At 40.1% G+C, this 21,338-nt stretch overlaps 1 protein-coding gene across 3 annotated transcripts in view; it reads left to right on the top strand.

Annotated features, from left to right (window-relative positions):
* The window catches only part of Akap6 (A-kinase anchoring protein 6), a 441,052-nt gene that overhangs the window by 76,291 nt on the left and 343,423 nt on the right, over positions 1-21,338 (top strand). The window contains exon 1 of one of the 3 annotated variants that reach the window (XM_040743098.1): positions 17,488-17,498. The exons of the other annotated variants lie outside the window; for them this stretch is intronic. The gene's annotated coding sequence lies outside the window, so the exon portion shown is untranslated. Of the gene's footprint in view, positions 1-17,487; positions 17,499-21,338 lie in introns of those variants that run through there. 3 annotated transcript variants of the gene reach the window in all.

The following is a 21,338-nucleotide window of genomic DNA, read 5'->3' as shown; positions in this document are numbered from 1 at the left end:
GAAGCCAGATACATGAAAAGGTTTACACAGCAAAAGAAAGGAAGTGGAGACAGGAGAACAGATATTGGCAGGGTCTTCATCCTTCCTCTCCTCTCTCTTATCATGGCTACAGTACCAAGAGTATAACCCTGCTCTCCTGGAACCAGTTTCTGTAATTGTTTATGCAAACATACACTTTTCTGTGAGTCAGACCTCACATCAAGATGCATGCTTCATATTAGCTCCTGAGCAGGACTAAAGAAAAAAGGAAACATTGTATCTGAGACTAAAAAATAGAGGTCTAAGTTCTACGAATCTAAAGAAAGATGAGTTCACAGTTAACATCCTTACTCTCAGACTTTAGAACACCAGGCAGAGAGGAGTCCAAAGAACAACTCCCAAGGATGCACATTGTTACTGTGTGTGTGTGTGTGTGTGTGTTGTGAGCTTCAGAGGTTCCTTTCCACTTTAAAATGGATTCTTCTTACATGCAAAACATACTTCACATATAGAATGTCTGTTCTTTAACAAAGGCAGCAGATAGTATAAAAGGAAATACAATTCCATGATCTCAAAATGTCATTGCTCACTCACTTCTCTTGTTTTGATAGAATAGTCTTAGAAGATTATTATGAAAAGAGTGATGAAAATTTTTGAGTGATAGAAAGCAAACATTTTAAATTTTACAAGAAAGCTGGCCCAATTAATTTTTCATAGACATAATACATTAATAGTCATTTTGTTAGTGTTTCGCTTTTGGTTATTTTAAGATACCTTTAAGTTTATACCGTATTCTTTAGGATTTCGTTAGTCTGTCTTCTAAAGAATGAAATAATATGAATGAGAAGAACTAAATGATATTATTCTTCATAGATGGCTAACTCATGTGTAAATGCAAAGTGTGGCCATACTCACCCATGCACAGCTTTAGTTAGCATCAATTATTATCTAAGCTGACTTGAAACTCTGCTTATGATGGAGGCTTGTCTATAAGCCTCAACTTAAAGCTGGAGTTTTTCTCTTTTTTTTTTTGTTGTTGTTGTGTGACAGGGTTTCTCTACCTAGTCCTGGCTGCCTTAGAACTTATGTAGAACAGGCTGGCCTTGAGCTAACAGAGATCTGCTTTCTTCTGCCTCCTGAGTAAAGCTGGAGTTCTTAATCAGGAGGGTTTTGTCTCCAAGGGAACATTCAGCAGTCTAGAGACACTTCTGATTGCCATGACTGGAGAGGTGGGGGAACATTACTTTCACATAGTGGGTAGAGACCACAGCAGTTGAGCACTCTACAATGTTCCTCATAACAGAGAATTATTTGACCCAAATTTCAACAGCGTCAATTGAGAAATTCTGTTGTTGGATAAAATAGGCTGTTTATTAACAAAATATGAGAGGTAAAATGTAAATATTCAATAAGCACATGTTGACCAAATCCCTGAGTCTAGGGTGAGCTACACTTACCTTCAGCTACATTTTGTTTCTTAGTCAAGAGATCCTCCATTTTATCCTTTTAGAGAAGGACATACTCCAAACAATAAGAGTATGTTATTCCTAATAACATAAATATTTGAGTTACTAGGTATACGTAATAGCAAATTCTTAAATTTAAATAAAATAACTTAAATTTGCTTTGAGAAATGAAAATTAACATTTAAAATAATCTAGGGAAAATCAACAAAATGAAGGGAACCAATAGATTCTAGGGAATCCCTGTATTATTGACCTATATTCCCAGACAAATTTTGAAAAGAACAATATGCAAATACTTTGGGAAAAATCTAGAAAAAATATATATTTATCGATATATATATATGAAGTAAGAGAATATAAAAGCCCAAGTAGACAGATAACAAAGATGATATTAAACCTGCATCAAGTCTTCTAATAAGTCCAGGATGGGAAGGCTTCATTGCTGAATTTTACCAACTTCTATAGAGAAATAGCCTTGATGATTCTCAAAATATCCCATAAAATTGAAAGGGAACCCTTGAAATTGGAAGCACAGAATCTCGCAAGGATGTTTCTATTACTAGAGCAATATTTACAGACCTATTGATATTCCTGTACATAGATGTAAAAATCCTTAACAATGTATACCACACATTAAAACAGTCATACACTATGACAAAGTAGATTTTATTCCAGGGATGCAAGGATGGTTCATCTTATGCAAATCAATAACAGCATATAAATAGAACCAAAGACAAAACCATGTGATTATAACATATGCCGAAAAACCTTTAATAAAACCTAACTCTAGGCCGGGCGTTGGTGGCGCACGCCTTTAATCCCAGCACTCGGGAGGCAGAGGCAGGCGGATCACTGTGAGTTCGAGACCAGCCTGGTCTACTAAGCGAGTTCCAGGACAGCCTCCAAAGCCACAGGGAAACCCTGTCTCGAAAAACCAAAAAAAAAACAAAAACAAAAACAAAAAACAAAAAAAAAACCTAACTCTATTTCATACTAAAAAGCCATAAATAAATGAGGTATAGAAATATCATAACTCACCATTATAAAAGTTATACACTATCATCCCATGGCTAACATAGTAAATGGAGAAAAAGTAAAAGCATTTCTCTAAGATAATGAAGAGTGTTGAGTGTGCCACCCTCCTTTAACCATTGGATTAGATCCTATTCAGGTTGCCAGGGTTGGTGGCAAGTGCATTAACCCAATAAACCATCTCTCTGGTTCTAAATAGACATTTCTTGGAAGAAATCTAAATGGCCAATAAATATTTGTTTTAAATGATCATTATAACTTTAGCCATTGGGGAACTGCCAATAGAACTGTAATGAGATTTCATATCATCTCAGTTAGAATGACTTATTTTGCTTTGATCTGTTTTTTGAAACAGAGTTTCTCTGTATTACATCCCTGGCTGTCCCAGAACTCCATCTGTAGACCAGGCTAGCCTCACATCACAGACATCCTCCTGCCTCTGCCTCCAGAGTGCTGGAACTAAGGTGTGAGCCACCACCACTTGGCTAGAAGGGTTTTTAGAAAAACAAAGAAGCAAATGCTGCCAAGGATGTGAAGAAAAAGCAACACTTACACACTATTAATAGAATGTAAATTACTCCTGATACTACAGAAATCATTATGGAGGTTTCTCTAAAACCTAAAAATAGGATATCATATGACCCAGCTGTGCTACTCATGGGTCTATGCCCCCAAAGCAGCATACACCAGAGATGCCTGCACACCCACAAATATTATGGTATTATTGGATTTTTGGTGTGTGTGTGTGTGTGTGTGTGTGTGTGTGTGTGTGATTCAACCATAAAGAAGAATGGAATTTTATTATTTCAAGAAAGTGGATAAAATTAGAAAATGTCATATTAAGTGAAACAAGCCAGAAATTTATAAATGTCACACCTGTTTTTACAAATGTGCAAACTTAAAAAAAAACAAAGGAAGAAAAAAAATGAAAATCAAGACAAAGCAAGCAAAGGACCTGAAAGTAGAAGAGGAACTTATCAAACTGTGTAGGGTTAGAGAAGGAAAGAGCAGAAGGGTGGACGGCACCCATGGATTGATGCATGCTGTATGCATGCATGAAAATAGTAAAGTGAACTTCATTGATGGATACGGTTATGTTAATCATTATAATAAAATGAAGATTCACCCAAATAAGAAAATAAACAAATTGACTTCCAGGGAATTTTATTCTTATTCTATGTTCACCTCACTCCAGGTTGACAAGATGTCATTGGTTCTAGGCATTTGGGTGGTTTGCCTATAAATAAATCTGCTTTTTATTTTCTCCATTGCTAGTTAATGCTTACAAATCTTCTTAATGAGTTATTTATTGCCAACTTATTTTCTGGGTTTTAAAGTTGTCTTGCTGCTATTGCTGCTCTTACTTCATTTGTTTGCTTTTAAAAGTCTCTAGTGATATTTCTGTGTTTGGGAAGAAACAGGGGCTAATAAGAGCTTTTAACCTCCTGTCTTTGTAGAAATATGAACCACTGTTTTTCACTAGTGTGTTTTCTATAATAGTGACTATCCCGGTTGCCTGTTAATACAGGAAATGGTATTGTGTGTGTGTGTTTACATGTGTGTATTCACACACATGAAATAGAAAGGATTATTGTTTTGGGGAAATAGGGTCTAGATTTAGAGCTCTACCAAAAGCCTTCCCCTTGACTGAAAAGAAAATGCACACACACACACACACACACACACACACACACACACACACACACACTTTTCCAGGAATAATTTTAAACTCTATGGTCTTCCTCTTTGACTATTGCCTACTTATTTAATACGTAGCATGCAATTTACTCCTGTTACAGTCACATACAGACTTAGTTGATTTTTTTTCACTTCACAACTCATTCATGTGTTGAGCAGATGCTCATAATATGCTACCTTGCAGAACAGCCTAAGTGAGAGTGACAGAGATGATTCTTGCTTTTGAGGAGTTTAGAATCTTCTTTGCATATTTTGGAGGTAAATCAAAGAAAATATGTTTACAGAATAATGAAATATATACTTCATATTCTTTGTATGTAGTGTTGATGCAGTGGTATTCTCTTTTATAATGTCAACTCTGAAGGTCAGATCTAGGCATGGCTTTGTGTGCATCAATGTACAGCTATGAAAGGATTCCATCAGGTATCTTAGCCAAAAGAAATTTACAGGCCATTTCACTTTGGCTCTGTCAGGGATATAGGAAGTGAAACTAAAAATTCATTGGTGAATGCTCTAGGAGAGCTTGGCATAGTCCTGCTCTCTGAAGTCACATGAAGCAGTTGGCCGGTGTCCACAGAGATCTCCAGTGATATATACCAAGGATGATCAATCAACAGCAGCCCTGTCCTTCTCTCCTTTCTTAACAAGCATGAACACAGTAGCACAAACACTGAGATAGACAATTAATAAATGGAACCTCCTGAAACTGAGAAGCTTCTGGAAGGCAAAAGGACATAGTTAACAAGACAAAATGGCTCCCTACAGAATGAGAAGAGATATTCACCAACTCCACATCTGACAGAGGGCTGATTTCCAAAATATACAAAGAACTCAAGAAGCAAGTCTCCGAAACACCAAATAATCCAATTAAAAAGTGGGGTATAGAACTAAATAGAGAATTCTCAATAAAGGAGTCTAAAATGGCTGAGAGATACTTATGAAAGTGTTCAACATCCTTAGTCACCAGGGAAATGCAAACTCAAAACAACTCTGAGATACCATCTTACTCCTGTCAGAATGACTAAAATCAAAAACACCAATGACATTTTATGCTGGAGAGGATGTGGAGAAAGGGGAACACTCCTCCACTGCTGGTGGGAGTGCCAACTCGTACAGCCTCTTTGGAAATCAGTATGGCAATTCCTGAGGAAAATGGGAATCAGTCTACCACAAGATCCAGCAATTCCACTCTTAGGCATATACCCAAAGGATGCACACTCATACAACAAGGACATCTGTTCAACTATGTCCATAGCAGCATTACTTGTATTAGCCAGAACCTGGAAGCAACCTAGATACCCCTCAACTGAAGAATGGATAAAGAAAATGTGGTACATTTGCACAGTGGAATACTACTCAGCAGAAAAAACAATGGAATCTTGAAATTTGCAGGCAGATGGATAAAACTAGAAGAAACCATCCTGAGTGAGGTAATCCAGTCACAAAAGGACAAACATGGTATGTACTCACTCATATATGGATTTTAGACATAGAGCAAAGGATTGCCAGCCTACAATCTGTACCGCCAGAGAAGCTAGGAAGCAAGAAGGACCCTTAGAGAGACATACATGGTCCCCCAAAGAAGGGGAGAGGGACAAGATCTTCTGAGCAAATTGGGAGCATGGGGAGAGGGGAGAGGGAACTAAGAGAATGAGAAGGGGAGAAGGATATGAGGGAGCAAGAAGATTGAGTTGGGGGGAAAATACAGGAGAGCAAGAAAAGAGGTACTATAATAGAAGGAGCCATTACATGTCTAAAAAGAAATCTGGCACTAGGGAAATGTCCAGAGACCTACAAGGATGGCCCCAACTAAGAATCTAAACAATAGTGGAGAGACTACCTTAAATGTCCTTCCCTGATAATGAGATTGATGACTACCTTATATGCCATCCTAGAGCCTTCATCTAGTAGCTGATAGAAGCAGAAACAGACAACCACAGCTAAACACTGAGCCGAACTCCTGGAAACTAGTTGCAGAGAGGGAGGAGTAATGGGCAAAGGGGTCAAGGCCAAGCTGGGAAAACCCACAGAAATAGCTGACCTGAACAAGGGGGAGCTCATGGACCCCAGACTAATAGCTAGGTAACCAGCATACATGGGTGTCAGTTAGGAGGATCGGGCAGTCTGTTAGTGGACCAGTATTTATCCCTAGTGTACGAATGGACTTTGGAAGCACTTTCCAAAGGAATACACTCTCAGCTTAGACACATGGTAGAGGGCCTAGGCCTTTCTCCAAATGACTTGACAGACTTTGAAGGTCCCCCATTTAAGACCTTACCCTCCCTGGGGAGTAGAAAGGGGATCAGATAGGGGACTGGGGGGGCAGGCGATAGGAGAGGGAGAGGGAACTGGGATTGACATGTAAAGCAAGATTGTTTGTATTTAAATTAAAAAAGGGAGGTAAGGGAGGCGAGAAGGTGTTATAATATGAAGATTTTTATATTATAACACATCTCACAGTATGCCACATTATAGGGTCTCTCCTGGATTTTATTTTGTAGGTTACCAGGTATCTTGAAGAGTAGACATACTGGGTTTGTTTGTTTATATAACACTAAAAATAAATGACCCAGAGACTGATATTGGGGTTCAGACTTCACTGAATATCAGGAAAGCAAAGCAGCTAGCGTCTTACCTCTACCTCAGGCTGAAAGGGCTGATCTTGTCTCCATGAGTTCTCATCAAGCCTCAGACTGCTTCTTCTCCTCAAGCCTGGCTGGAGAATGAATGCTTCCTACTGACTACTGAAGACCCTGCTTCTGTCTTCTATACTCCTCCAGTGAATGTGATCTGTTATTCTTTTAGACTGATTCAGTCTCACCTATCCCTGAGTGGCCTTGAACTCAGAGAGATCCATCGGTGTGTACCACCACCTCCTAGCTTCTAACTCTAGGATTAAAGGTGTGTGCCTGGCTTCTATGGCTTGTGCTGACTTTGCTTTCTAAGTCTTCAGGCAAATTTTAATAAATCATAAATAATATGTCACTACAATTTGTTTGTTGCTGTTGTTTTGAAATTATCTCCGTGTCAGCTCTGGCATATCATCAAAAAAATACTATGCAACACTGAATTATACAAAGTTAGCTTTTGTTGGAAGCTACGATTGGTAGCCCAGTTTCTGTGACTGGTGCATGGAGATAGGTTTCCCAGATGTATCGTTTCTAAGCACTTTGTCAGTGGTACTTCACAGGACTGTGTCATCTGGGTCACTTCTGAGGAACTGACGTCTGGTTACTCTTCTCTGAGTATTCTTTCTGTGAGGACTGTTTGCTTTCCTGGCTGTCAGAGCTCACCCTATGAAACGTTGCAGTGGAATGAACTGTTCTGCTTGTTTGCATTTCGATGGGGGAAAAGAAGGTGACTTGAGCTAACCCTATTCCAGAGTAGATATTTTTATCATGAAGGCATTTATTAATGTGTGCTGTTATTGAGAGAATACAAAGTATAGACAAAGATTTGAAGCGTTTCCATCTTATAGCTAAGTTGAGAAGGAGAGTATGGCCCATCTGAAACTTCCGGGCAGTTTACACCTGTTTAGTTTTGTCCTAGGTGAGGGTGGTGGTGGTGGTGGTGAATGTTCTTCATTGGCTTATGTCCTAGTTTGCTTTCTATTGCTGTATAAAACACCATGGACAAAAGTATCTCAGAGAGGAATGGGTTTATCCCAAATAAGATTTTAGATATGTGTCTCCAATATTTCAAGGACTTGGATATCATTGGTAATTCTGGAAATGAATTAAAACCAAGAAGCATGGGTTAAGTCCACATGGTTATGACTCTTTGGGAGATCCAGTGCCTTTCGGCGAGAGACACATAAGCTCATGGATAACATCATCCTGCAGAGTTTCTACAGCAGCACACCCATTCCTCCAGGGTTTTCTATGTATGGAGAGATGCTGAAACGGAGCCAGCACTCAGGAAGTATTCAGAAATGTCCTTGGTGGTTATCTGTTTCTTTTCCTGTTTCTGTGACAAAATACTCTGATGGAAGTAACTCAGAAGAGAAAGAGTTTGTTGCTGCTCACAGTTCTAGTCAGAGCAGTTATGGCAACCAGAACTTGACTCAATTGCTCACAGCAAATCAACATTAGGGACAGAGAACAATAGATGCCAGTCTCACCGCATTAACCGTGGTTCCTTATACAGTTCAGGATCCCTGCCTGGGAAGTGGTGATGCCTACAGTTAAGATGGCTTTTCCTATCTCAGTCAACCTAACCAAGATAATCCCTTACAGGGATGGCAGAAGCCTGTCCCCGGGGGATTCTAGGTCCTGTCTGGTTGACAACTAACATTAACCATCACAATATTTCATGACTTTTGTTTGTTTGTTTGTTTGTTTGTTTGAGACAGGGTTTCTCTGTGGCTTTGGAGGCTGTCCTGGAACTAGCTGTTGTAGACCAGGCTGGTCTCAGACTCACAGAGATCCGCCTGCCTCTGCCTCCCAAGTGCTGGGATTAAAGGCATGCGCCACCACCCAGCTATTTCATGACTTTTAATTACATGTTTTTAGCTTGTGTTCTGATCTGTGTTTAAAATCAATTCATGTATCCATATGAGACCCTATATTAATTTAGCTGAAATTTTAGACCTATGAACTTTGATCTTTCTGTAACACTGTCATGACATATGACACTCCCTCTGTTTTACAACTCTGCCTTTCTCCATTTAAACAATCCTTTTAAGATACACATAACATGGATTTGCCATAAGAATCACTTTTATTTATATATATATTTATTTATTTGCTAGGATTTCATATGCGTAAAAATATATTTTTCCTTTCTAATTTTTAAAATTAAAATGAATTTATAGGAATTTTTCCTGACCTTATGTTTGCTTCAAGCATTTTTTTTGTTAAGAATCATTTTTAAATGAATCATTCAGTGGTATTAAATACATTCATAATGTTGTACGGTCATTACCAGCAGACATCTCCTTATTCCTCATCTTGTAAAACTTTACCAAACAGTAAGTTCTAATTCATCTTTCCTTCAGCCCCTAACCACCCACATTTTATTGCCTGTCTTCGTGGTTTTGTGGAATCATATACTGTATTTGTCCCTTTGTGATTGGCTTATTTCATTTAATGTACTGTCACCAAGGTTCATTCACCTTGTGTCAAAATACCTTTCCCGTTTAAGCCTGAGCAATATTCCATTGTATATATTTACTGTCTTTTGGTTTTGTTTATCCATTCATCTGCAGATGGATGGGTGTTTGGTTGCTTCCATGTTTTAGCTGCTGTGAACACTGCTGCCACTGAACGTGAACCCTATACAACGTCCCTTTCTGAGCTCATTTTCATTCTGTGTCCAAAGTTTTTTTTTCTGGCTTATGATTTTACTTTTGAATTCTTTCAGAACTACCACACAGTTTCCTACAGGGCTGTGTTACTTCATTCTTTGGTTAACATGCTTAAAGTTTCCAGTTTATCCATACCCTTGCCACCACACTTTTATTTGCTTGTTTATTTGTTTGTATGTGGGGTGGTCTCTTCTATCTTGATTAGCATTTCTCTCATGGTTACTGATGCTTAACAATGCTTCATGTATTTTATCAGCCATTTGTATATCTTCTCTGGAAGATAATAAGACCTCTGCTCATTTAAAAAAAATGAATGTTTTTTGTTTGTTTGTTTTGTTTTGTTTTGTTTTTTGCTATGTCTTGAAAGTTTTCTGTAATTCTATTTACTGATCCTTTATCAGACACATGATTTTTTTTTTGGTGTTTTTCTCCCGTCATGCCACTTGCCATTTTACTGTGTTGATACTGGTATTTGTTTTGTGACAAATATTTTAAGTTTCCATGAAACCCTTTTTGTCTAGTTTTCTTCATCAGTAGGAGAAGAATAAAACTCAATGCTGTTTGGTTCAAGTGACTGCTTCCTAATCTGAGCCCAGGACAATGTTCTTCCTGAACCCCACGATACTGTAAACACAAAGTTGTATTTAAATATGTATAGGTCTTGCCACATTGTAATGAAGTTCAATGCAAATCGTATTACTGAGTGTTAAGTGACACGCATATCCTCCTTTAAAGCGTTTGGGAAACAAAAGTGCAGGCGCTTACTCTTTCAGCTGGAGCTCAGTGGCTCTCCAGCCTGCTTCCCTTATGGTAAGATTGAGAAGCAACTGAGCTTTCAAGCTACAGCTGGTCCTGCAGGTGAGCGCTTGCTGACTCACTTTTTGCCAGAGTACCTAGGACAGTGCCAAACCTTAAGGAGTCAGTAATCTCCTTCTCCCCTTGCACTGTGATGCATATAAACCCGTTAGCTAGCATATACCTCTGCTTCCTTATAAATCTGGCAATTTTTTTCTTTAAAAATTTCACATCATAAATATGAGCCATTTCTGTTGCCCTTGGTTACCTCCCAGAGGATGCTGCTGTGTTGCTGAAGACACCAAACACTTTGGATATAGGCTTCGGGGGATCTGAGATGGATCTAACCTGAAAGTCATCTTCCTGCAGTCTAGCTTTCATGGTACCAGAAGATGCTGTGCAAACCACTAAGGGTGTGTCTTAGCTAGGGTCTATTGCTGTGAAGAGACACCATGATCATGGTAACTTTTTTTTTTTTCCAGTTTAAATTTAGATAAGAAACGAGGTTGCTTCACAAGTCAGTTCCAGGTCCCTCTCCCATTCCCTCCCCTCCTCCCGTGCCCTCCCCCCAACCCCCCCCCCCCCCGTTATCCCCTCATTCCCCCAGGGAGGGTGAGGCCCTCCATGGGGGTGTCCATAGTCTGTCATTTCATATAGGGCAGGGCCTAGACCCTTCCCCAAGAGTTCAGGGTGAGAGTGCACCTCACATTGTTCTATGGGAGTCCAAAGTCCGTGTGTATACTTGGGATGGGTACTGATCTGCTGCCCAAGGCTCAATAGATTCCCTAGGCCTCCTCACTGACACCCAGATTCAGGGGGTCTTGATCAGTCCCATGCTGGATTCCCAGGCTGATACCTGGGATTCAAGAGTTAACCTTTGTCTGGTCAGCTGTTTCTGGGGGTTAAACCAGCCCAGTCTTAATCCCTTTGATCATCAGTCCTCCCTCTCTGTTACTGGCTTTCTTGAGTTCAGCTCAGTGCTTAACCAAGGGAGTCTGCCTCTTCTTCCATCAGCCACTAAATGAAGTTTCTGTTTCCCAGATTCTCTGGCCATAGGATTGTAGGCTGGCACTCCCCAGATCTATGTCTAAAATCCATATATGAGAGAGTACATGCCATGTTTCTCTTTTTGTGACTGGGTTACCTCACTCAGGATGGTTTCTTCTAGTGTCATCCATTTGCCTGTGAATCTCATGATTCCATTATTTTTTTCTGCTGAATAGTACTCCATTGTGTAAATGTACCACATTTTCTCTATCCACTCTTCGGGTGAGGGACATCTAGGTTGCTTCCAAGTTCTGGCTATTACAAATAATGCTGCTATGAACATAGTGGAACAGACATCTTTGTTGTATGAATGGGCATCTTTTGGATATATGCCTAAGAGTGGAGTTGCTGGGTCTTGTGGTAGGTTTATTCCCATTTTTCTGAGGAATCTCCATACTGATTTCCAAAGGGGCTGAACCAGTTGGCATTCCCACCAGCAATGGAGGAGTGTCCCCCTTTCACCACATCCTCTCCAGCATAAATTGTCATTGGTGTTTTTGATTTTAGCCATTCTGACAGGAGTGAGAAATGAAAATATTTAATTGAAGTGCCAGCTTGTTGTTCAGAGGTCTAGTCCCTGATCACCATGGTGGGGAGCATGGTGGCATGTGGGCAGACATGGTGCTGGAGAAGCTGCTACATGCTGATATGCAGGCAACGGGAAGTAGACTGTGTCACTGGGTGTGGCTTGAGCATATATTATATATTAGACCTCAAAGCCTATCTCCACAGTGACACACTTCCTCCAGCAAGGTCACACCTCCCATTAGTGCCACTCACCACAGTGAGGAAGCAACCAATAGTCTCACCCAGCTATGACAACTCTGAACCACAGTAACAACCAGCATGGCATGATATCCCAAAGGGTGCAATAATGGCATTCACATCTTGGTAGTAACCCACAGCTATCTAATTGGATGTAAGACCTGCTCAACAACTGGAAACCTAGCCAGTAAAGTAATGGTTCTTGGAGAAGAACCTACAACTGCCACTTTACTCAGTCAGCATAATCCATAACTACATTCTAAATATCCTTAGACCCACAGAGAAATGGTATATTTTTGTGGGAACACCAGACCTTGAGCAGAGACCCACTTCCCCTTCTGCCTGGGAGTTGGCAGCTGTAAGACAATCTAAAGACATGTTTGCTAAAAACAATACAATGCCTGGGGGCATTAAGTTCCTGGAAAAGGCCTGCCTACAGAAACCACCCTGACCTCGACCTTGTCCAAAGACTAACCGCCCCTTCTGCCACGCCCAGATCAGTTTCTGGGGTGAGAGAGAACCAGCCAGGGTAGAGGAGAGAGCAGAAGCTTCTCTGGTGGGAGCCTTTCTTAGGAAGTTTTCTTGAACCTTTTTGGAGCCTGTTTAAAGTTTTCTTTACACCGTTGAACAAGTCTCTGTGTTGTCAATCCCCGACACCCTCCGCACGTTCTCGGACACAGGCCGCGCAGCAGACGCGACAATTGGAGGTCCCACCGAGATCGTGAAAGCGAGGTAAGTGGACAGGGTCGTCCGTTTTGCCAGCTAAGGACAGATGGAGGAAAATAGGAAAAGAAACAATGGGAAATAGTCCCTGGAAGTTTAAATTACAGTATCATGTAAAAAAGTTGCTTGAAGAACACGGGACTACAACCATGGCAGGCTTTTTAAAATGGATTGAACGAGGGAGCCCATGGTTCATTACTGGGGAAGGCTTAAATGTCCCAGATTGGGAGGATGTTTGCTATGATATTCAGAGAGCCGGGTGTTGGTGGCATACGCCTTTAATCCCAACACTCGGGAGGCAGAGATAGGAAGGAATGAGGCCATCCTGGTCTATAGAGCAAGTTCCAGGACAGCCTCCAAAAGGATAGAGAGAAACCCAGTCTCAAAAAAAAAAAAAGAAAAGAAAAAGAGAAAAAAAGAAATAAAAAAAGGGTAAAATAAGAAATAAAATAAAAAATCTCCAGTCTTTCGCCTGATCCACTGAGGTCAGGAAAGTAAGGGGACCCTGAGAGATTGCCCTCAGTTGGAGGGGGGTATTGGATTAAATCTCTAGGCCTTAGCCTGACACTAAGGTCGGGGAAAAAGGGGAACCCAGAGATTGCCCTCAATTGGAGGGTGGATTGTGTAAATCTTAAGGCTTTTTGCATGAGGGAACATCCTGGGTTGAAAGTTGGATTGAAAATGGGTGAATAGCCGGGCGTTGGCAGTACACGCCTTTAATCCCAGTACTCGGGAGACACAGGCAGGCAGATCTCTTGAGTTCAAGGCCAGCCTGGTTTATAGAGCAAGTTCCAAGACAGCCTCCAAATAATACAGAAATAAACCTCTTTGCAACCGGTGGGAGACCATTATAGAAAACTACAGCCGATACAAATAAGTAGAATAGTGACTGTGTGGTGCCCATCCCCAACTGTTATATCCACAAGACACTGCATCTAAGTTTCAGGGATCATAGTGGAAGAGGAAAGAACGATTGTAGGAGCCAGAAGAATAGGAAGGTTGCTGTGAGACTGCCTCTCCTGGAAATGTCTGAGAAGCTACACTTGAAGTCTTAGCAACATGATTGTCTAAGCAAGACTTGAACAAGGATGGTACCAATAGACATGCTAACAAGGAAGGGGGAAATCTGTGGGGTCCCAACTCTAGACAAAGAATTTCAGGCAACTAAGGCATGCTGAGATCAGGAAAAATAGACTTCCCCGAGGAAGAACCCTTAATTGGTATCTAATACCAGAGTGGTCAGTCCTGAATTTGCATACACACAAGTAATATTATATTGAATGTGTAGATTGCATTTAAATATTGAGAACATACACACACACACACACACACACACACACACACACACACACACACACACACCTACAATTAAAGAGAAAAATGTAGTGAATTTGAGAAAGAGCCAGGCAGAGTACATTCAGTTGAAGAGAAAAAAGGGAAGGGGACATGATACAGTTATATTCTAATTTAAAAGGATCCACATCAATTTTTACATGGAAAGGGGAAAAGCATAGTCTTCAGTTATATGTGTTTTATTACGTGTTAAAGGAACAAAACAAAACATGCAGAGGCAGCTTATTAAAGATCGTCCCCAAATGCTCTTTTTTAAACCGAGGCAGCTGACAGTTACAAATGTTCTGCAGCACTCATTTTGGGCATGGAAAACAGCATTTCTCGCTGAAGAACCCTAAAGGAACTTCAGTAGCCAAGTCAGTGTCTGAATCACACAGAACTATTAGCAATATCGGCATCTCAGCAAAGTGCGTAACGAACAGAAGCCGTGGTGAGCAGACTTCATCTGAGATTCTTTTGTAGCTGGCTGCGAATGACTAAGTGAGAACAAGAGTAGCTGTGTCGTGTGATGGAGATGACTGTGGTGCATGAATCGAAAAGACACAGACCGAGAAGGACCTGTTGTTTCTGAGCGCCACGTCAATTATGAGAAACCGTTGCTGACAAGGGAAAGGCATGAAAAATTCAAGCACAATATTTTCCGTGCACAGTCATCCTCCATGCACCAAGCCACTGCTGGATGTCTGTCAGTGAGCTGCTCTCCTGTGTGGGGGTGTGACTGCAGGCTTAGCCGAGTGGCCGAGGGAGTGAGCGGCTCAGCTTGTGACCTCTTGTGGAAACTGCAGCCCCTTCTTTCTCTCTGCAGCTCAGCCTGGGTGGTGGTAAGCGATGAAATCTGGTGAATGGCCTTTGCTCTCAGACCATTGCATGCCAATGACATAGGTGGGAGACGATGAGTTGGCTTTCAATAGCATTCGGCATCTTGTCCTTTTTGTTCCTGAAACTTAGAGAGGATCTAAATTCAAAATATAAATCTTCTGTTGCCTTTGCTGAATGGAAATACTGGCAAAGCGACTGGTGGAAATCAAATTATAGTTTTCTAAGGTTGATGCAAGATCTCGATTCTTTGTAGAGGTTTGAAGTCATTAGCCCCCACTCAGCAGCCTTATTATGACTATTTGTTTTTATTAAACAATGGAGTAAATTATTTATTAAGAAACAAAAATCTAATAAAGAAGAATTTATGCTGAATTAGTTCACACCTTATGCTTTGGTTATCATCCAGTGTAAACACAGCAATCAGTATCTTGTACTATCTACCTCTTATTAAATGTGTGCAGTGTTTTTTGGTGCAGCTCTACCATCTAGGATCCTTATTTGTTCTATGTTCTACGGATATTTCCCAAAACACCTATTTATTTTGGAGTAAGTCTGATCCAATCAGACATTAACTTTTGACTTAGATGCCTGATTAGGTTGAAATGCTTGACTCTTTCATGAACCTGATCTGTTTAGAGCAAAACCACTGTAAGGTATTTGAAACAAAAGGACTCTGTCTTGCTGAAATGGTTCTGGAAAGTATGCACAGTCCCTGGCTGTGGGAATCGCTTCTGCAATAGGAAACAGAGATGGAGGTTCCTGCTCACAAGAGACCTTTGGATGCTAGGAGCTGGGGACATCTTTCATTACTTTATTTCAGGTTGTTAGCCAAGACATCTAAAGAAACCCGATTTGCATCTCTGGGAAGTTGCAGGGAAGAATATTGAGACTAGGAAAAGGGAGTTTGAAAATCCGGGTCTCTCTGAGAGTTTGTCATTCTTGCAGCACTCTGGTTCTGAGAGAGCAGTGTGGTAATGATTGGGATGCTCTCACCCTACAGCATGAGCAGCAGAAGGCAAATGTAGTGTCAGTTGAAAGATGTGAATTAATTCATCATTTGATTTCATAGCCTAACTCAGTTGTTTTCAAATTTTATGTATGTATTTGTTAGGACAAACCCGGAAATAAGCTTGCCTTCAGCTGGCTCTCTTCCTCACCTGTGTCTCTCACTGACACATCAGGCTTAATGTGTAGGGACAGGTCTTTCTAGTTTTCTCTTACCTTTCTTTCTTTCTTCCTTCCTTCCTTCCTTCCATCCTTCCTTCCTTCCGTCCTTTCTTCCTTCCTTTCTTTCTCCCCCTCTCTCCTTCAAACATTTTTAATTGAAAGTATTTTTTCATACCAAATAGTATAATCATGGTCTCCCCTCCTCATCTCCTCCCAGAACCTCCCTACATCCCATCCATCCAAAATCCACACCTTCTTTCCCCCTCTTTTTAGAAAACAGGCAGACATATAAAACAAACCTCAGTGAAAAGCAAAACTTGAAAATAAAAGAAAAAGAACAGGAAATACACACACACACACAATCAGAAATTGTGAGATAGAAACAAAAGACAGTCCAATAAAAAATGCCCAAACAGAGCAATATGAAACAAACCAATCTCCACAAATATCCGTTGGGCTCATTTTGTGTTGACCAACTACTGCTAGGCATGAGGCCTGCCCTTAAATGTGGTTTATATACCCAGTGAGACTCCACTGGTGAAAACTAATTTTTCCTTTGCAAGCAGTTGTTGATTGGAGACAGCTTCTTGGTTAGGGAATCCTTTCTTCAAGAGATTATTTGAATAAAATGAACGCAGTCTTATCATTGAATTGAGTCACAGTGGATATTTTGTATTTAAAAGTGTGGTACTTTAGAACAGGTAGGCACAGTTTTGTGTATATGAGCACATGTGTGTGAATGTGTGTGTGTGTCACACATATGCATGTGCATGTAGAGGCTAGAGTATCATTTTCCGGGCACTGTTCAACCTGTGTTTTGAGAGTTTTTCACTGATTTGTGGCTCCTGAAGTAGGCTGGTGCATCTGGCCAGCAAGCCTGGAGATCTACCTATAGAGATCTTCCCACACAGGTATAGCTGTGTCATTTGACACAAAAATGCAAATTTTATATTAATGACTTTTCGTGCTTACGGGGCATAATTCTACTAATTCTACTTAGTATAACTTTTTGTGCGTTTTTGAAGTTTGTAGATATTACTTGCTTAGTTTTCTATATGTTTATCTTCAGTTTGATCCCTAGTCCTCTATCAGCATATTAAATCTCTTCCAAGGTGTTGTCCCATCAGATTGTCTCTCTGTGAATTGTTTGGAACTGTCTGACAGGAGCTGTTGACTTGTTTCACTTCAGATAGAAGTCTTCTACCTCAGTTACTTTTTTTTGTTATCAGGACCAGTTACCTGTCCAAAAGACAAACAAACAATATATAAACTCTTAAAGGAAGACAGCTCTATTTGATTCACAGTTGGAGGATATCCCATTATGAGGTGTGGGGGTCACGGTAGCAGGAGTTCTTGGGGCTGTGGTAGCAGGAATGTGGGGTGGCTTGCTTCTGTCTTGGCAGATCAGGAAGTAGATACTAGATAAAAAAGGCAGACCAGGCTATGAGTCTCAGTGCTCCCTCCCATAACTCACAGCATTTGCAGTCCCACAACCTCTGCAAATACTGCTGTCAGCAGGGTATCAAATGTTTACGTTCAAACCATATACCATCTTTACCTAGCATTCATCTGTCATTCTGGAATGCCCCCTCCCCATCACCTTGTGGAATTTGTACTGCTTTCTGAATCTCATGATTCTTGCTTTCCTCTTTTGTTTTAGTAGAATGTGGCCTCTAATCTCCCCTCACCCCCAAGATCTTCTTTACTTATCTACTTTTAGTTTCAGGAAAAGGTCTCACTAGCTGCAATTCTCCACCAACTCTTTGTATAGACCAGGTTGGCATCAAACTTGCAGAAATCCTCGTGTCTCTGCCTTTCAACTGCTGGGAGTACTGGTGTGTGTCACAGCATCCAACTTCTAATATCTTGGGGCATGATGGTAAAACAGGGTCCCTCTGTGTAGCCCTTGCTGCCATGGAGTTCACTTTGTAGACCAGGCTAGTCTCAGACTCACAGAGATCCACCTGTTCTGCCTCGCAAATGCTGGGATTAAATGCAGGCCACCACTGCACGGAGACTTCTAATATCTTTTAAGAAAAGTATTCAGAGTGTGTGGGTGGATGTTAAATGTCTTTAAACTACCTTAATATTGGTGGTTATTAGTTTATATTGTTCTTGGTGTACAAGTCTAGGTAGAATTCTCAACATTTGACCAACTTATTTACTTACTTATTTCTCCTCCATCTCCTTCCCTGTCCTCTGCTTTTCTTTCTTCGTCTTTTCCTTCCTTTCTGTCTCTCTCTTTCTGTTTTGTTAAAGATGTAATATTTTTACATCTTTATGGGGTATAGTTTGGTAATTTAATGCATGTGTACAATGTGTAATAAGCAGGATAATAACCATTTCCATTTATTTGTTAATCATTTTTATTTATTGGGAATTTAATATTCTACCACTCATTTTAAAATCCATAGGTCATTTTAAACAATAGGGACTCTACTATGCTGAACACATACAAGGGGTTGCTCCAATCCGTGCCTTGGTGTACCATATGGGGTTTCATTCTGTTTTCTCTCCCCTCTAACCATCTAATCTCTAGTGACCACTATTCCTGTCTTTGCTTCTTTGAGATTGGTATATTTGTTTCCACAAAAGAGTGAGAATATATGGAATTTGGTTTTTCTTTGTCTGGCCTATTTCAATTAACATAATGACCTCCACTTCCATCCATGTTTGTATAAATGACATTCTTTTTTATGGCTGAATACCTCATTGTGTATATATACCACATAATCTTTACCTATTCATCCATTGAAAGGTATCCTGGTTGTTTCCATATTTTACTGATAGTAAATTGGGTTAAAATAAACTTATAGATGCAAGTATGTGTTTTATACAGTTATTTCATCTCCTTTTGGTATTATACTCAGTAGGACAATTGCTAGATTATATCAGTTCTGTTTTCAGTTGCAGAGGAACCTTGACTGTTTTCCATATGGCTGTGCTGGTTACATTGCCCCAACATTCTATGAGTTCTTCATTCTCTATATTCATTAATTTTGCTATTCTGTTGGAGTAAGGTAGTATTCCATGATCTCACTTTGCCTTTCCCAATGTTTAGTTAGATGGATCGCTGCTATTCACGTACTTGTTAGCCATTTATAGGCCTCCTTTTGGGAGTTACTTGGTTATTAGTTGGCAGGACTCTTTTTCCTTCTTAAGAAAGGCAGTTGTTGTCTCAATTTCCATGTTAAGAAATCCAAAGATTGGGAACTGGTTCATTCAGTCAACTTGATACTTTAACACTAGGAACTGAGTCCAGAATTGTCTCATTCACTTAACTAGGCACTGCACTTATACCTGTAATCCCAGCATGGGAAAAGTAGGGACAGGAGAACTCTAAGGCTTGCTGGTTAAGCAATTTAGCAATCTAGTCAACTATTGCACTCTAAGTAGTGTGAGAGACCCTGTGTCAAAAATATAGGGGAAAACAATTAAGGAAAATATTCAGCATTGACCTCTGACTTCCATACACATTCTTAAACATGTACACATGTACCCCTACACAGACATGAACAAAGACAAACACATGAGACAGAGACATCCAAAGACATCTAATTAGTGATCCTTTTTACATACTTCTGCCTTCAACTCAGAGCCTACTTCCTAGAATCTGGGACTAGGACAAAGCTTTCAGGCCCTTAGGGATGCATCGTCTGTCTGTAACCAATTTGTGATATTTTGCATGGAGTGCCGATAACTTGGGAAAGACCCTTGAGCTTTTAGATCCATGATTTTTGTTGGGGTTTCATTATAAAGGCATGTTAGGTTGATTCAATGTCCACAAAGTTTCCCCAAAGCCTTAACTTTTTAATTCCAGGGTTGGTTGATTTGTCTGTCAGGCTCCATTGTCTGTCACCCCATTAGCACAAACTATCAGATAGGATCTAATGTCCCATAGATGGTAAAGTCGTTCCTGTTACTTAGGAAACCCTGTGGATTTAGAGGTTCCCTCTCAGGAGCTTAGGCAAACACCAGACCTTTTTTGGGTAAAATTATATCTTCCATGTACAACCCTCTGTCTACCTGTAGAGATGTCTAGGTCCACCAGATCCAAAATACTTGAAGGAAAAGGCAGGTGGTTTCTTTGCTCCATGAATTACTTGTGTAGGATTTAGCTTTTGAAAGTGATGAAAGACATTTATTACTTGTTTATCTAATTTGTAGCTTTTAAAATATTGCTTTCCCTCTTATTCTTCTTTACTTACTTAAAAAATTTTTTGATAGTGATTTTAGGTTTTTAGGAGGGAGCAGAATTAGGTAGCTATATTCAGTTGGCTGTCTCTACCTAGACATTTCCTTAGCAACTTTTGTAGAATGCTTGTTAATATCTGGGGAATGTTCACCAAGTTAGCAAACACTTAAGAATTGTTGCATTAATCCAGATGACTAATGGATTTGGAATTCAGAATGCTTAAAGATTTCTCTGCTGTCATGGTTCATCTTTTACTGACCTCATATATTGAGATGATGAGGCACATGAATAGCCTCTCTTCATTTGTTGTCAGGCATTGAGAACATGGGGACAGAAGAGGATCTTATCACCTCAATGATCCTATTTTTACAATGTATGAATTAATATGTATTACTTTAAAATTAATTTCAAAGAACTTTTAGAACAAGAAAAAAGTCAAATAATTACATAAGATGGGACTTAAAATTTTTCCACTTCAACTCTGTGATATTATGGTTGTGAACCAATACTAATGGAGAACTAAAAATGGAGACTTCTTTTTATATTTAATGGAGTAGGTAGGACAGAACACAGAGTCCCTTTAATCACTCTGATATGAAATCAGTCTCTCCCCTCCCCCAGCATGCCAGGAAGTTTAAGGTTATAATCTGTATTAATGAAGACTTTGCTGGAAAAAGGGTTTTGATTCTCTTAATTTTGATTTTTCACTTCTTTTTCTCGGTAAACAAGGGTCTACCTGCTTCTACTTGTTGTTTATTTTGCCTCATTTTATCTGCTTTTTAAAATTTAAATTAGAAGCAATCTTGTTTTACATGTCAATCCCAGTTCCCTCTCCCCCATCCCCTGTCCTCCCACCAAACTCTACCCCATGCCATTTCTGCTCCCCAGGATGGGTGAGGCCTTCCATGGGGGATCTTCAAAGTCTGTCACATGATGCAGAACAGGGCCCAGGCCCTCTCCCATGTGTTCAGGCTGAGAGAGTAACCCTCTATGT

Source organism: Mesocricetus auratus, unplaced genomic scaffold, assembly GCF_017639785.1.
Source record: "Mesocricetus auratus isolate SY011 unplaced genomic scaffold, BCM_Maur_2.0 Super-Scaffold_15014, whole genome shotgun sequence".
Lineage (NCBI taxonomy): Eukaryota > Metazoa > Chordata > Mammalia > Rodentia > Cricetidae > Mesocricetus > Mesocricetus auratus.
Note: the sequence above shows the minus strand (reverse complement) of the source record. Positions and strands in the feature narration are given on the sequence as shown.